The following is a 17,366-nucleotide window of genomic DNA, read 5'->3' on the forward strand; positions in this document are numbered from 1 at the left end:
CCTCCTTCTCTTTCCTTTATGCATCCTAGTTGGAGTTCCCCACCTGAGGAGAGCAGCACGCCGGTCTTCCCCTTCGGAGTGAGCGCTTGGCTGAATTGATTGTTTGGATATTGCGGTTCCATTTTTGAATATATATACACATGGTATTTTGATAGCACTTGAGAACCATTTTGACATTTAAAGCCTAATTCCATATTTAAATGACCCTTTAAATCATGGGTGTCCAACCTTTTGGTCTCTCTGGGCCACATTGAGTGTAGAGAAATTTTCTCGGGCCGCATATAAAATATATACTATAGTTAAGGTATATAAGTAAAAAAATGCCACCGCACACTTCCCGTGCTGCCGCCCCCCCCCAACACTAATTTAACACAACTAGAGGATGATCCCTTCCGAGGCAGCCTCTGCCTACAGTTAGTTGGAAGCCGCTGTGGCCGTGCCCCCGAGCCGACTTCCTTCCTCCCCAGCAAAAAAAAATAATTGTCAGGGGGCAGTGGGCCACATTGCCTGTGGTTTCGGGCCGCATGCGGCCCCTGGGCCGCAGGTTGGACATGCCTGCTTTAAATAGTTTGTTTGGGCCAAGCTGGCCCACACCAGGTGTTCTTGCTGGGTGCAATATATGAGTCTCACCTACATACAGTATACAACATTGTGTTCTGGTAGAGGGATGAGAACTTCACTTCATGTTCCCAGGGAAAACAAGACTCTAAGGTGGAGAATGTGACACCATCTGCCCATCTTTCCACCTCAGAGCAAGCTTTGCATTCATTCAAAGAATATAAAGCTTCTTCTGAATGGCTGAGCAGCTCAGCCAACCCTATTTGGTTCCAGGATCAGGACAGGAAGTTTCCACTGTTGGAACACAACACTGCATACTCTATGTAGCTGAGACTACATGCCCAGCAAGCACACTTCTAAATGCAGTAAATAGTTTGGTCTATTTAAAGGGACATGAAACATGGACTAAGGCTTTCAAGTATAACTTAAGGTGATTTTTTTTTTTTCTTTAAGCATTGAAAAGAGTGGTGAGGGATTAGCCCATCTGTCAGGTTTGTATTGTTGTCTGTGCCCTGAGGTGGCAAAGATGGCTACTTAGAACAAAAATGGCTTCAAAATTTTAATCTCTTGTCTCTTATCTTATTTCTTTCATGTTCATGCAACTTTGCAAAAGCTAAAAATATATTTGATGGGCTGAAATATTCTGCAACAAAAAATCCCCCCCTTGGGGAATGAGGAACACTGTCTGGATATCGTGACCACAAGACACATATATCTTTTACAGAAAATCCCTGATGAAAATTGCAAACGTCGAAATATAGACTTTTGAATCTAAGCTCACCAAAACTTTTACTAACTCCTGATTGGACAAATAATATCTTAACACAACCTACTTTTCATACGTCATATTGTATATTTAATCTCAAACGTAAAATAATACATTTTAGATATTTGATTCAACCACTGAGTCTTGTCTGATCTCTATGTAACTACATATCTCTGATTTGGTATCACTGATTAATAGGTATCAGGTATTTGTACCTGACAGGAAAAGATTCCACAATAGCCCTCATTAAGTAGATTCACCTTCTCTATTTGTCATGTTTTTCCTTCTCCTCAAAAGTGAAAATGAAAGGAAATCCCAAATTCGGGTTGTCCCTAGAACAGGAATGGAGGAGAAATCTTCAAATGAAGACACTTGTTCTGGTGACACCCTGGGAATCCCTCACTTTGGAGAGATTTCCTCCTACTTCCTGTTTTGACTATGGAACAGGAAGTGAAGGGAAATCTTCTCAATGGGAAACAGGTGGCAGAAAAAAATAAAACTGACAGAAAGTAACCCCCCATTCTGATTTATCAAAAATGCTGCCTTTGCTTCTACTTTAAAGAATAAGTCCACCCTAACACTAAAATCCCTGAATCTATATATTTCCACAATCTAACACTAACCTTTCTAGCCTTGTAAAGAAGAAATCAGCTTTTTTGAAGCCGATCCGACCCGATCCCATGCTGAGCTGTCAGCCGCAGCTTCGCTGTGGAGGTGGGTGCAGAGGACAATTGAAACCCCATAGTAAGTCTATGAGTGATGTAACTTCCCATTCATTTCACAGCCGTTGTCAGGAATGTCTTCTGCAGAGCCTCCACCACTGGAGATCAGGTCGGATCGACTTTAAAAAAAAAAAAAGGTATGTATACTAATTTCTTCTTTACAGGGCTAGATAGGTCAGTGTAAGATCATGGAGCTCTATAGATGCAGGGATTTTAATTTTAGGGTGGACTTATCCTTTAATTTATATTTCTTAATACAATATTGGTGTTGCTTTTTTATTTTAGGGAGCTCGCTTTTATCTTTACAATGGTTTCACATCCATCACTTTTCTCTTACAACAAAGAAGTAATTGTATCCTCTCGAAAAACATGTAGTTTGAAGTTCTCCACACAGGATCCCTGCCTAACAGCTTTTCAGTTTATCTACTGTTCAAACTGGTGCTGTGAGGGCAATTTGCTGAATCAATATCTGACATATCTAAAAATCATCTCTTTGTAGGTTATCTATTACAATTCTTTTACCATCTGTGGTCCAGAGGTTTTCAGCCCCATGTGGATCCCAGATTCAGGTCTATATTATGTTTTACCATCTGGTGATGAAGCTGAAAGTATATTACTCCTGGGATATGGGTGGCTTCTTGTCAGCCCTAAGTGTAGATTAACATTTCTTGGAAGAGGCTAGCATGGGAACATTGTATGAGATCAAAGATAACTTCATGAAACAAATGAACTGTGTAGACCTATAGTGTAAAGACATGAGAATGAATCCACTCACAATGTTAATAAGTAATAATGTAACTAGATGAGCTGAATGTACCTTTTTAATACTTGGTTGCAAATCCTTTGCAGACAATTACAGCCTGAAGTCTGGAACGCATAGACATCACCAGCCGCTGGGTTTCATCACTGGTGATGCTCTGACAGGCCTCTACTGCAACTGTCTTCAGTTCCTACTTGTTATTGGGATATTTTCCCTTCAGTTTTGTCTTCAGCAAGTGAAATGCATGCTCAATCGGATTCAGGTCAGGTGATTGACTTGGCCAGTTCATAAAATTCCACTTCTTTCCCTAAAAAAACTCTTTGGTTGCTTTTGCAGTATGCTTCGGGTCATTGTCCATCTGCACTGTGAAGCGCCGTCCAATGAGTTCTGAAGCATTTGGCTGAATATGAGCAGATAATATTGCATGAAACACTTCAGAATTCATCCTGCTGCTTTTGTCAGCAGTCACATCATCAATAAATACAAGAGAACCAGTTCCATTGGCAGCCATACATGCCCACGCCATGACACTACCACCACCATGCTTCACTGATGAGGTGGTATGCTTTTGATCATGAGCAGTTCCTTTCCTTCTCCATACTCTTCTCTTCCCATCACTCTGGTACAAGTTGATCTTGGTCTCATCTGTCCATAGGATGTTGTTTCAGAACTGTGAAGGCTTTTTTAGATGTTGTTTGGCAAACTCTAATCTGGCCTTTATGTCTTTAAGGCTCACCAATGGTTTACATCTTGTGGTGAACCCTCTGTATTCACTCTGGTGAAGTCTTTGCTTAATTGTTGACTTTGACACACATACACCTACCTGCTGGAGAGTGTTCTTGATCTGGCCAACTGTTGTGAAGGGTGTTTTCTTCACCAGGGAAATAATTCTTCGGTCATCCACCACAGTTGTTTTCCGTCGTCTTCCTATTCTTTTGGTGTTGCTGAGCTCCCTGGTGTGTTCTTTCTTTTTAAGGATTTATTTATTTCAGGTACTTATATAGCACTGTCAATTTACGCAGTGCTTTACATATACATTGTACATTCACATCAGTCCCTGCCCTCAAGGAGCTTACAATCTAGGATCCCTAACTCACATACATACACAGTAGGGCCATTTTTTTTTATACAGTATCTTATTAACCTACCAGCATGTCTTTGGAGTGTGGGAGGAAACCGGAGTACCCAGAGGAAACCAACGCAGGCACAGGGAGAACATGCAAACTCCAGGCAGGTAGTGTCGTGGTTGGGATTTGAACCAACGACCCTCTTGCTGCTAGGTGAAAGTGCTAACCACTACACCACTGTGCCGCCCAGTTGATTTGGCCACACCTAATGTTTTGGCTATCTCTCTGATGGGTTTGATTTGTTTTTTCAGCCTAATGATGGCTTGCTTCACTGATAGTTAACAGCAACAGATTCCAAATGCAAATAGCACACTTGAAATGAACTCTGGACCTTTTATCTGCTCCTTGTAAATGGGATAATGAGGGAATAACACACACCTGGTCATGGAACAGCTGAGCAGCCAATTGTCCCATTACTTTTGGTCCCTTAAAAAGTGGGAGGCACATATACAAATTGTTGTAATTCCTACACCTTTCACCTGATTTGGATGTAAATACCCTCAAATTAAAGCTGAAAGTCTGCAATTAAAGCACATAATTTCAAATCCATTGTGGTGGTGTATAGAGCCAAAAAGATTAGAATTGTGTCGATGTCCCAATATTTATGGACCTGACTGTACTTACCTGCTTTGTGGAATTGTTTTTCACAGAATGGCCCCCCTTTTCTAGGATCCCTCACTGGTGTTCTTTGCTTATCTTTTTTATGTGCCCACCTGGCTTGATATGGGAGCACTAGTTTGGACACATTCCTGAGCCAAGCCGTATGTGTTGATAGACACACACAGCATAGCTCGGTCCAGGTCCCCCATCAAGCCTGTGAGAGAGGAGAGAGGGAAGAAGAGCTACTATAGGTAAGACAGTGCTGGATTGAGAAGGGAGCCAGGTAAGTGTTTAACCACATACCGCCTGGCCTATAGCAGACTGACAGCCAGGCAGGGGTTCTACTATCCTGACTGGACATCATATGACGTCCAGCAGGATAAGCCAGTCTTTTATGCCCCCGGGGGTGTGCAGTGCATGAATTGGTAGTGTGGTGTGTCACTCTAACACACCGTATCTCTAATCTTGTAAAAGAGCCTATGATGTAGGCTCTTTACCATGTGATCAGCTGTGTCCAATCACAGCTGATCACAGCGTAACCAAAAAGTGTCGGTTTTTGGCTTTCCTCGATTTGTGTGGACAGGACACCATCTATCAGTGCCCAACAGTGCCACGCATCATTGCCCATCAATGCCACCCATCAGTGCCCATCATTTCTGCCTATCAGTGCTCATCATTGCAACCTATCAGTGCACATCAGTGCTGCCTATCAGTGCCCATCAGTGCCCATCAGTGCTACCTCATCAGTGCCACATCATCAGTGCCCATCAGTGCTTCCTCATCAATGCCTGTCAGTGCAGCCTCACCAGTGCCCATCCCCATCATTGAAGGAGAAAATTTACTTATTTACAAAATGTTAAAACAGAAACTAAAAAAAACTTTTTTTTTTCAACATTTTAAATTTTTTTTAATTTGTTTAGGAAAAAAATCAAAAACCCAGTGGTAATCAAATATCACCAAAACAAAGCTCTATTTGTGTGAAACAATTATAAAAAAAAAATGCATGCGGGTACAGTGTTGCATGACCACGCAATTGTCAATTAAAGTGTGACAGTGCTGAAAATTGGCCTGAGCAGGAAGGGGTGAAAGTGCCCAGTAATGAAGTGGGTAAGGGGGTCTGGGGGCAGCTGCTATTCGAAGTTTTTTCTTTGTTTTTTTTTTTAAATGCAGAGAATGCGGTAGGGTAAAAAAAAAAAAAACCCTTCTACCTGTACCACCACCTTAAGGCCTTACTCATCTGCCTGACCCAACTTTTCATTGGCTCTCATTCTTCTCTTGCTCTTCTGAACCCCAAAAGCTGCCTAAACAAGAACCATGAAGCTCAATGCCTTTATTATACCCCACTGATGCTGAACAACCACTTTACTTAGTGAACAGTCCCTAGTCCTTTGGTTAATAAACTCCTAAGTACTTATTTGATATTTTGTAACCTAAGCAACTTCCAAGTTTTAAATCCTGCTGTCAGTACAATTCTTCTCAAATCATGCAAAGTAATTGGAATAATATCTACCTACAGTGCATTCAATTACATGAGTTCTTTTTAGGTCATTACGCTGGTATTTTTAGGTTAGTTATACATTTGGTGGCTCAGTACATAACACTTATGTTTATATTAATTAGAGTCATTTGCTAAGACATTGCTCTTTATTAATGAGAACTATAATGGATATTTATTTTTCCTTTTTCCTCTATATTTTTCTGTTGGGAAAATAAGATTGAAACCGCGGTTTTAATGAAACTGCAGATTAAAAAAAAATGCAGACTTGGCTACTTTTATTTTCTGTAGCCTCCAGACAATCAATTCCATATTCCTATCTTAGCAAATGTGAGATTCAGTGACGCATAATACATTTAAAACTGGAGATTGAAATTCTGTTATTTAAACAAATGGCATAATATGTTTCTTTCCTCAAATACGTATTACCGCTTATTCTATTTAAATATTTGGATACATATAGATATGTTTCTGCTAGGCTTTGAATGTTCAGTAAAAAAATATTAATGTGGACCACTAAAATAAATACTATTCTGGGCATAGTCAGAATTGTAAGCCACACTTCGAATTTGGATGGAATTGTAGGGTTTCTCTACACCAGTGTTTCTTAACCTTTTTTCAGTCAAAGCACCCTTTAAAATTCCACACAATCTCGAGGTACCCTATTCTAGAATTTAAAAACTCAAGTATTAGTTTTGCATAATGTATCAACATTCACATGCGTAGGACACCCAACGTTATTGGTGATTTATACTTCCAAAGCAGGTACATCTTTGCACACTAATTGCGTACTAATTAGTATTTCAATGTTTCTTTTCTCCCTCGGTTTCTCTCCCTCACACAGCTAATATAACCCTGGTGCTAAAGGAGAGAGACAGGTGCCCCACGTCCTCCTTATCAACCAATGACATCATTGGTTGTTTGGATACTGGCGGCTGGAAGGCTGTAATGATGCACAATGAAAATCTGTGGCTTTGTGTAACTAATGTAACATCACTAATCTGGTCTCAAAATACCAACCAACTCTTTCTCTTCATTCCTCCCAGGACCTCCTGCTCTCTAGCTCCCTTGTAACCACTTCCCATGCTCACCCCCAGGACTTCTTCCGAGCTTCTCCCATCCTCTGGAATGCTCTACCCCCATCTGTCCGACTATCTCAAACTTTGACTACTTTCATACGATCCCTGAAAACACATCTCTTCAGAGAAACTTATCTGGTAACCATCTAACAACTGTGCTCTTATTTTCTCCATCAGCCCATCCCCCACAGTTATTACCTCTTGTATCTCTTGACCGTCTCTCTTAGATTGTAAACTCTAACGAGCAGGGTCCTCTGATTCCTTCTGTATTGAAGTGTATTGTATTTGTACTGTCTACCCTCAAGTTGTAAAGCGCTGCGTAATTAGCGTCAGCGCTATATAAATACTATATAATAATAATAATAGGTAGGCTTAATCCATCCACTGGCATGTATACAGTTTTTGGGCAATTTCTAGGTATTTTGCCAAAGCACCCCTGAAGACACCTAAAGGCACCCTGGTTGAAAAAGGCTGCTCTACACTATTCTGCCTCTGTGTATAAGCAAGCTTCCAGTGACCACCCAGTGTTGATTATTAGGAGGGCACTTGATGTGCCTAGATCAAGTAAGAAATTCCTATTTTCATGTAGAAATAAACATGCCACATACTGATGATGTCACCGATCTAAAATTAGTCTCAGCATAATAAACAGAAGTTTCACAACATATAGGCTTGCCTTTAACCCCACAAAGCACTTCATCATGTAGTTCTCCATATATAAACCCTTTGTGTGGTGAAATATGTTGGCACAGGAGGTGGACATTTAAGACTACTGTAGCCCTTTGGGGTGCTTCCCTATTTTTTTGAATGTGTAGCATTCAGCGGGCTTGCTGCCCACCGATTGCTACATGTGGGGCAAACTTTACCATGGACGCAAAGCGAAGAATCTCACTGTTTAACAGAAATGTTGGAACAGGAAGGGGCAACCCCTAAACTGTTCCCACAAAGTTGGGGCATTAAATAGACCAAAATGTCTTGGTATGCTTACACCTTAAAGACTTGTATACACGCAACGAATTTCCGCCGACCGGTCGTCCGTCTTTTGTCCAGAGTGGTGTAGGTTGGTTAAATGTGCTCTAGGCTGCACATGGATTTTCTCGCACGACAGAATTCTACTTCAGAAGTGATGTCATGTGTTGGATTGCTTTGTATGTGTTCTTTCATCTCTGAGCATGCCTAGTCTTGCTCATAAGATTTTTCCCCATCGAAATCTGTACTAATAAGACGAAAATCGGACGTGTTTTGACGGTCGACAAAAATGATATAGCCTGCACACCAGGATTTTTTCGGCCGAAAAGTCGGAGTCAGTTGTCGGAAGCATCATACTAACAAGCCGAAAATCGTCAGATCGGTTGTCAGACGAAATTTCCCGGCCGAATTTCGACTCGTGTGTACGGGCCTTTAGGGTTCCCTTCACTGGAAATAAGGGGCCAAACCCAACCCCTGAAAAACAACCATAATCCCCCTCCACCAAATGATTTGAACCAGTGCACAAAGAAAGGTCTGTAAAGACATGGATGAGCGAGTTTGGGGTGGAGGAACTTGAATGGCCTGACCTCAACCCAATGGAACACCTTTGGGATGAATTAGAGTGCAGACTGTGAGTCAGGCCTTCTCTCTAACATCAGTGCCTGACCTCACAAATGTGCTTCTGTTAGAATGGTCAAACATTCCCATAGACACACTCCTAAACCTTGTAGACAGCCTTCCCAGAAGAGTTGAAGCTGTTTTAACTGCAAAGGGTTGGGCAACTCAATATTGAACCCTACAGACTAAGACTGGGATGTCATTAAAGTTCATGTGTGTAAAGGCAGGAGCCCCAATATTTTTGACAATATAGTGTACATTACAGCTGCCAATGAAGGTGTTGCCTATAGTAACAAGTCATATTCTAGGTGTCAATCTTCTAGGACACATTATGAAATTGAATGAAAGCATCACAATTGTGGATGCAGGGAACACTTGGGCGTCTCCTATATATTTACTGTATGTTGGGTCAACTTTGCTGCAGTCCACACAGTGTTAAATTCTAGAGCTATTGACAGGATCTAATATTTGATTCAGAACTCATATATGTTGCCTCTCCATGACATTGGCTGATTTTAAAGTCTGTGTGTTGGAATATTCTAGTTGATGTATTTCACATGTTTACATAAATCACATTACTCTATTATTCCTTTTTTTCTTTGCATAATTGTGTTTGTAAGCGAGCAACTTCTGAATAAAAAAAGCCATAGCCTCACTTTGCTGTATTTTCCTCCAAGGCTATGAAATTAAACGTAAGCTCCATCGTTAGCCCCAATTTCCAGAATTATTCTCTGACAAATCTCTAAACTTATCTATACTAAAATTCTGACTTTTTTTTTTTTTTACATTCCTCTGTTCTTATTTTATATGATGCCTCCTTCTCCATTTTTGAAATATGTTGATAGGTGGGCAAGTTGCCTTTCATATATATGGTATCAGATTTGCACATTAAGTCCCGGTTCTCACATATGCGATGCGGGAACCCTGCAAATCTACTGCGGGTTCCTGCATCGCATTCAGCTCGCAGGCAGTTCACACTGCCATATGCGAATCGCTGGGGGTGTCAATACAAAGTAAACGACACCCCCAGATCAGTTTTCATATCGTAGTGTGAACTGTGAGTTCGGAAATAAATTGGATCGCTAGGTGTGAACACCCATGTGATCCGATTCTGGTGCGGACCCAAATAAAGGGTCCTGTGTGAGTTGTGCCTGAATGTGATGCAAATTCAGCCATACAATCTGTATGGTTGAATTTGCATTGCACAGACATCGCATGTGATTTGCAGAGCAATGCGCTCCGAATCACATGCGATGTCTGTCATCCCATATATGTGAACTGGCACGTAAGGTTGTTTTTACCTTAAAGCGGTTGTAAACCCTAAAAAGAAAAAAAAAAACAACCTGCAAGACAAAGGCATAATGAGCTAGTATGCATCGCATAGGAGATATTATTTGTACCTACAGGTAAGCCTTATTATAGGCTTACCTGTAGGTAAAAGTGTCAAAAAGCGGGATACTACCGCTTTAATGATAAGTTACTGATACAGTAACACCATAAAAAAGGGCAGATATTATGGATCGTCTGCTAACTCACTAATTCAGGCATGGATCAACTTACCTTAACCACTTCAGCTCCAGAAGGTTTTACCCCCTAAATGACCAGGCCATTTTTTGCAATACGACACTGCATTGCTTTAACTGACAATGTCACTGGCAGGGAATAGGTTAACCTAGTAATGATCAAAGGGTTAAGTGTGAGCCTAGGGGAGTGTTTTCTAAATGTATGTGAAATGATCATAGAGACCTGTGATCCTATATAGGAGGATCACAGGCGCTCTGTGATCATTTTAGAGAGAACAACGATCAGCAGACCGTCATTCTTTCTCAGCGGGGAGCGATCGCGGGCGCCCAGCGGCAATCAGTGCCATTGGTCCCATGGATCGGCATCCCTGCTGCCTAGTTGGGGCAAGCGCATGCCTCCGGCGGCACATGCTTGTCCCTAGGCAATTCGCACAGCCAAGCCAGCCTGCCGCAGTATATATGCGGCAGGCAGTCGGCAAGTGCTTAAGATTTAACACTTTAAGTTCATCCATGTCTTCATGGACCTTGTTTGTGCTCTTGTCCAAATCATTTGGTGGAGGGGGGATTATGGTGTGGGGTTTGCTTTTCAGGGGTTGGACTTGGACCCTTAGTGCCAGTGAAGGGAAAGTGTTAGCATACCAAGACATTTTGGACAATTTCATGCTCCCAACTTTGTGGGAACAGTTTGGGGATGGCCCCTTCCTGTTCCAACATGACTGCACACCAATGCACAAAGCAAGGTCCATAAAGATATGAATGAGCAAGTTTGGGGTGGAGGAACTTGACTGGCCTGCACCCCAACCTGATAGAACACCTTTGGGATGAATTTGAATGCAGACTGCGAGCCAGGCCTTCTCAATATTGAATCCTACGGACTAAGACTGGGATTCCATTAACCACTTAAGGACCAAGCCCATTTCTGACATCAGTATTTTTTGCTAGAAAATTGCTTAGAACCCCAAACATTATATATTTATATATATTTTTTAGCAAAGACTCTGGAGAATAAAATGGATAAAATTGCAATATTTTTTTATCACGCGGTATTTGCACAGCAGTCTTTTAAACGCCTTTTTTTGGGGGGGAAAAAATATATTTCACTGCATTTAAAAAAACTAAACAGTAAAGTTAGCCTTTTTTCTTTGTATATTGTGAAAAATGATGTCACACCAAGTAGAAAGATACCTAACATGTTACGGTTTAAAATTGTGCACACCAGTGAAATGGCGACAAACTACAGTCAATAAAAATCTCCATAGGCGATGCTTTAAACAAAATGTAATGGTTACCAGTTTAGAGTTACAGAGTAGCTCTTTTTCTTAAATTATTGCTCTTGCTCTGGTGACCACGGCGATACCTCACATGTGTGGTTTGAACAGCAATTTCATTTGCAGGCGCGACTTCCGTATATGTTTTCTTTCTTGCGCAAGCTCACGGCGACAGGGGCGCTTACATTTTTTTTCCTATTTATTTATTTATTTATTTTTTTTTTCCATTTTAGCACAGGTTTTTTAAAAAATCTGATCACTTTTATTGCTGTCACAAGCAATGAAAACATCTCTTGTGACAGCAATATGCAGTGACAGGTACTCTTTATGGAGGGATCGAGGGTCTAAAAGACCCCAGATCCCTCCACTGCATTGAATGTATTCAAAATGATGAAAACTGAATTATTGAATACTGTCACTTTTTAAATTTGGTGCCTTTAGCCACCAAGTAACCTGGACGTGAATTCATGGACGGTGATCCGGTTTACATTATCGGAGACCTGATCAAAGCTGAATCTGGCTTTGATCGGGACTCCAACCAGCTGGTGGATGTGCCGGCTGGTTGCTTGGGTCTCCTGGTGGGACGGCAGACCCGGGCAGAGCCGCGGAAGGCGTCGGGAGGGGGGGGGGCATCCCCTCTCGCTCACTGGGGTAACGATCGAGCGGCTCCAGAGCAACATCAGCCATTACCGCCTGAATGCCGACCGCCGGCTCTAAAAAAAAAAAAATGGTACCAGGATGATACCTCTAGCTGCAGGCATCATCCCGGTACAACCACTCATTGCAGCCAACGTAGAGCTACGTTGATTCGCGGGAAGTGGTTAAAGTTCACGTCCGTGGCAGGCATCCCAATACTTTGTGGTAATATAGTGTATGTGCCTGTGTTTAATGAAACAAACATACCCCTAATTTAAGCTCAATCACTTTGCTACGTTTACCACTACAAATTATATTGTAATCCATTGTTACGTGAAAGGAAATAATAAAAAGCTAACACCTGATTTCTAGTACTTTGAATTTCCTCTTTTGTAATCTGCTCCCTGTAATTACGTCTCTGTTCTATGTTTGGTGGCAGGAGGGTACAAAGTGCCCTGTGGAATATACCAGGCTGGATGGATTCCACTGAATGGCAGAGGCTTTGCATACATTAAACTACATCGCCATGCACTTTCTGTCTGTATCACTCGCCAACAGGCGTCTGTCCATGTACTGAGAATTCTCAGTATTCAGCGTAACTTAAATATCACCGGCTGCCACAAATCACTTTGGGGTGAAAAAAAAAATCTCTCCGCTGACCTTTCGGAGATGTTCGTTAGCAGCTCGTTTCTTGATTAAACTCAATGGTGATAATACATAGCGAATAAAAGGAAACTGCATGCTAACAACCACAAGCTGCAGAGTCTGCGGGGACAAACAATTGTTATTCACTACATGTCTCAGCCAAGGAATAATGCCATGTTTGTGCTCTAATCAGTCCTGCCATGTTATTTTTATTTAGAAATTATTATAATCCCTGCTACAAAGGCCAAATAAGTTATCTTTGAAATGATGTCACGAGTATCAGCCACTGAATGTCAATCCAAATTTGAAAATATGTTGCAGTAATTAAGCTTTTGATAAATGCAAGCTTCGCCTTAATAAAATAATAAGGCATTTGCACAATTTAAACAGACGTTTTCCTGCTGCTGCATGAAGAGCTTGTCGACCACTCTTTTGTTACTGAATTGAGCCCATTCATGATAAAAATGTATGCATTATCAGGATACGTGCAATCACTGCATGCAGCTGTAGGTAGGTCAGATGTTGGATTGAAATGCAACAGGAATGATTTACTAGAAGGCAAATAAGCTGTTCACTTTGCAAGGGAATTTTTCCCTAGAGCTTATTGCATATGGTCAAATTTCACTTTGCAAAGAATACCCAATCCTGAGCAAGGAAAGTTAAAAAAAAAAACCTGTATTTGTGCTTGAACACGATTGGATGATGGAAGTCAGTAGGGCTTCACCTCATTAACCTCCTTAGCGGTATTCCTGAGTGTGGCTCGGGGTGAAATTTCAGAGCCATTAGCGGTAACCCCAAGCCACACTCGGGGTACCGCTAGGGAGATCGCTGGATCCTGTAAGAGAGGTTACTTACCTTGTCGCCGGGATCCTGCGATGTGTCCCTGCCGCATACGGCGGCCGGATCTTCCGCCCAATGCTGTGAGCCCTGGCTTCCGCCACCTGCGACGTGATGCTCGCACCAGGGTGGAACCGGCGGCAAATTCAAATAGTAAAACCCACAAACACACTGATTACATTGCAAAATAAAATAAATTCACATTAGTTTGCCCCCCAGTGCCCTTTCCTGCAGTTTTACTGTACTTTATATATACAGTATGTATATATATATATATATATATGTATAGTATACACACACACAATTATAATATAATAAATAACTATAAATAAGTTAAAGTATGTATTTATGTATATATATATATATATATATATATATATATATATAAATATATATATATATATACATTTATATATATATATATACATAAATACATACTTTAACTTATTTATAGTTATTTATTATTTTATAATTTATTATTTTGTGTTTCAAACTTTATCATACCTGAGATGTTATAAAGAAGAACGCACAGTAAAAAAAAAATCATATATAAATAGGTGGTTTGGGCTGCTCATTCTTAAGAATTACATGCAAAATAATGGTACCGCTTTCAGCCCCTAAAATTGGAAACAATCATACCGCCAGGGAGGTTAACTATGCTCTGGGGAAAATTCCATTGCAAAGGGCAACTTCTCTTGCAAAATTACCAAACTTTTTGTCTTTAGTAAATTGACTCCTTTTCAATCAAGGTAAAGCAGCAATAAACCCAAAAGCAAACATTTATTATATTGCAGCTTACTGATTCTTAGATGTGATAGTTGTATTAGTTTCCTTTTTTAGACTTCCGTTCTTCTTTTTTTCATCTGGGGATCCAGCAAGCAAGTCTGTTTTTCAAAAGCGGAAGCTCTCTAGCAGAAAGTATCAGTTTACAGGGATGAGACAAACCACTTAAAGTGTTACTAAACCCAGGAGCCTGTATTCACTCTATTTGGTCTCCCACAGTACACAGAACATGGAAATGCAATTGTTTTAGTAAATATAAAACTGCTAAATACCTTTTCTCATCAGCAGCATAGAGCAGTCTTGTGACTTCTATCAGTGTTCGTCCGAGCACTGTCAGTGTTCGTCAGTATCTGGTTAAAGCTTGTAGGAGGAGTTTTCATTATCCTCTGACTGTCCTATGAGGCTGCAGGACCCCTGATGCTCTGTGTGGACAGTGCTGATTGGCCCTGTGCCGATCACATGCTCTCTCCCAAAAAAAAAAAAAACTCTCTAGCAATACACACCAAACTGAGCATGTGCAGAGTGACTCCAAAGGCTCTGTACTATCAGGAGATGGATTGGAGACAGTGAAAGAAGAGGAGGACCAGAGAAGACATGATCAAACATCCTTTTTACACAATGCAGAGGATTAACACCTTAGGTTCCACAGTGAGTAAAACAAGCATGCCTTACTGCATATACAGACTCCTTTTACTGTTGTGGGTTTAGTAACACTTTTTCGCTGGCAGGGGTGATTCAAATGATCAGCTCACTCCAGAGCCATGTCTCACTAATACAGGAGGTGTGTTACTGGCCACTGTGGCCAGATCACCAAGTGAAAACACAGGGAAGAAAGCATAAGAAAGAAAACAAATGCAGCCACCACATCTAATGATTGATAATATATATAGCTTCGGAACTGGAATATGGCTTCTCACCAGCCAAGCATTTTTTATGCTGCAGGGGCTGCCACTGCCAGTGCTTTTTTGAGGACATGTTTGATGTCAGACATGACATCTGAACATGTGTATAGGGGGTATATATAGACATATATGTCTGAATATATACCCCTAGACATATATAGGTGTGATAGTAGCAGAAATAAATGCTTGCGCTAATGAAATCATTTACAGTAATATATTTCTGCTACTATCACACCTATATATGTCTAGGGGTATATATTCAGACATATATGTGTATATATACCCCCTATACACATTTTCAGATGTTTTGCCTGCCTCAAAAGAACCCAAAAAAATGCCAAAAAAACGCTAGCGTCAAAAAAAAAAATGCCCAGGTGTGTTTTTGCTGGCATTTTTTGGGGGGTTTTGGAGGCAGGCAAAACATCTGAACTTGTGCACAGTACCACTATACACAAGTTCAGATGTTTTTCCTGACTGCAAAGATCCCAAAAAAATGCCTTCTATTAAACCGGCAAGGTGTTACAGGAGCGAAGCAAACCCCCTGTCAGAAATTTTTCTAATACAAACAATCCTTTTTTTTTCTGGTTCTGGACATGCTACAGAGCTGAAACTTCACAGGTACACTTTTTAGACCCCCCAGATCTGAAATCCAAAAAATCTCTTTTTTTTTTTAATTTTTTCAATAATTGGCTTTTTTTTATCAAAAATGACAATTTTTAAGAACTTTTTTTGTGTGATTTTGTGTCTGGGGGGGGGGTCTAAAAAGTGTACCTGTGAAGTTTCAGCTCTGTAGCATGTCCAGAACCAGAAAAAAAAGGATTGTATGTATTAGAAAACTTTCAGCACAGGAATATGGCTTCTCTGCTGTAACACCTTGCCGGTTTCAAAGCAGGCATTTTTTTGGGTTCTTTGCAGTCAGGAAAAACATCTGAACTTGTGTATAGTGGTACTGTGCACAAGTTCAGATGTTTTGCCTGCCTCCAAAACCCCCAAAAAATGCCAGCAAAAACACACCTGGGCATTTTTTTTTTTGACGCTATCGTTTTTTTTGGCATTTTTTGGGGTTCTTTTGAGGCAGGCAAAACATCTGAACATGTGTATAGTGGTGTATATACACACATCCATATATTTATATACACACCTAGACATATATAGGTGTGATAGTAGCAGAAATATATGCTTGCGCTAATGAAATCATTTACAGTAATATATTTCTGCTACTATCACACCTATATATGTCTAGGTGTGTATATAAATATATGTATGTGTGTATATATACCACTATACACAAGTTCAGATGTTTTGCCTGCCTCAAAAGAACCCCAAAAAATGCCAAAAAAAAACGCTAGCGTCAAAAAAAAAAAATGCCCAGGTGTGTTTTTGCTGGCATTTTTTGGGGGTTTTGGAGGCAGGCAAAACATCTGAACTTGTGCACAGTACCACCATACACAAGTTCAGATGTTTTTCCTGACTGCAAAGAACCCAAAAAAATGCCTGCTTTGAAACCGGCAAGGTGTTACAGCAGAGAAGCCATATTGGTGAAAAATCAGATCTGAAAGTTTTCTAATACAAACAATCTTTTTTTTTATGGTTCAGGACATGCTACAGAGCTGAAACTTCACATGCACACCTTTTAGACCCCCCAGATGCTAAATCTCTCTCTTTTTTTTAATGTTTTCAATAATTGGCTTTTTTATCAAAAATGACAATTTTTAAGAACTTTTTTTGTGTGATTGTGTGTCTGGTGGGTCTAAAAGGTGTACCTGTGAAGTTTCAGCTCTGTAGCATGTCCAGAACCAGAAAAAAAGATCATATAGGTGTTAAAGTTAAAGGAGGGTCCCGACCCACATCCCTGTTCTACTGAAAAATTATCTTTTTTTTGTTATGGTTCTGGACATGCTACAGAGCTGAAACTTCACATGCACACCTTTTAGACCCCCCAGATACTAAATCTCTCTCTTTTTTTTTTAATTTTTTCAATAATTGGCTTTTTTATCAAAAATGACAATTTTTAAGAACTTTTTTTTGTGTGATTAATAGTTAATGGGGCATGACCCAGAACCCTAGGCACTTTTTAG

Source organism: Pelophylax lessonae (genome assembly GCF_965119305.1).
Source record: "Pelophylax lessonae genome assembly, chromosome: 4".
Classification (NCBI taxonomy): domain Eukaryota; kingdom Metazoa; phylum Chordata; class Amphibia; order Anura; family Ranidae; genus Pelophylax; species Pelophylax lessonae.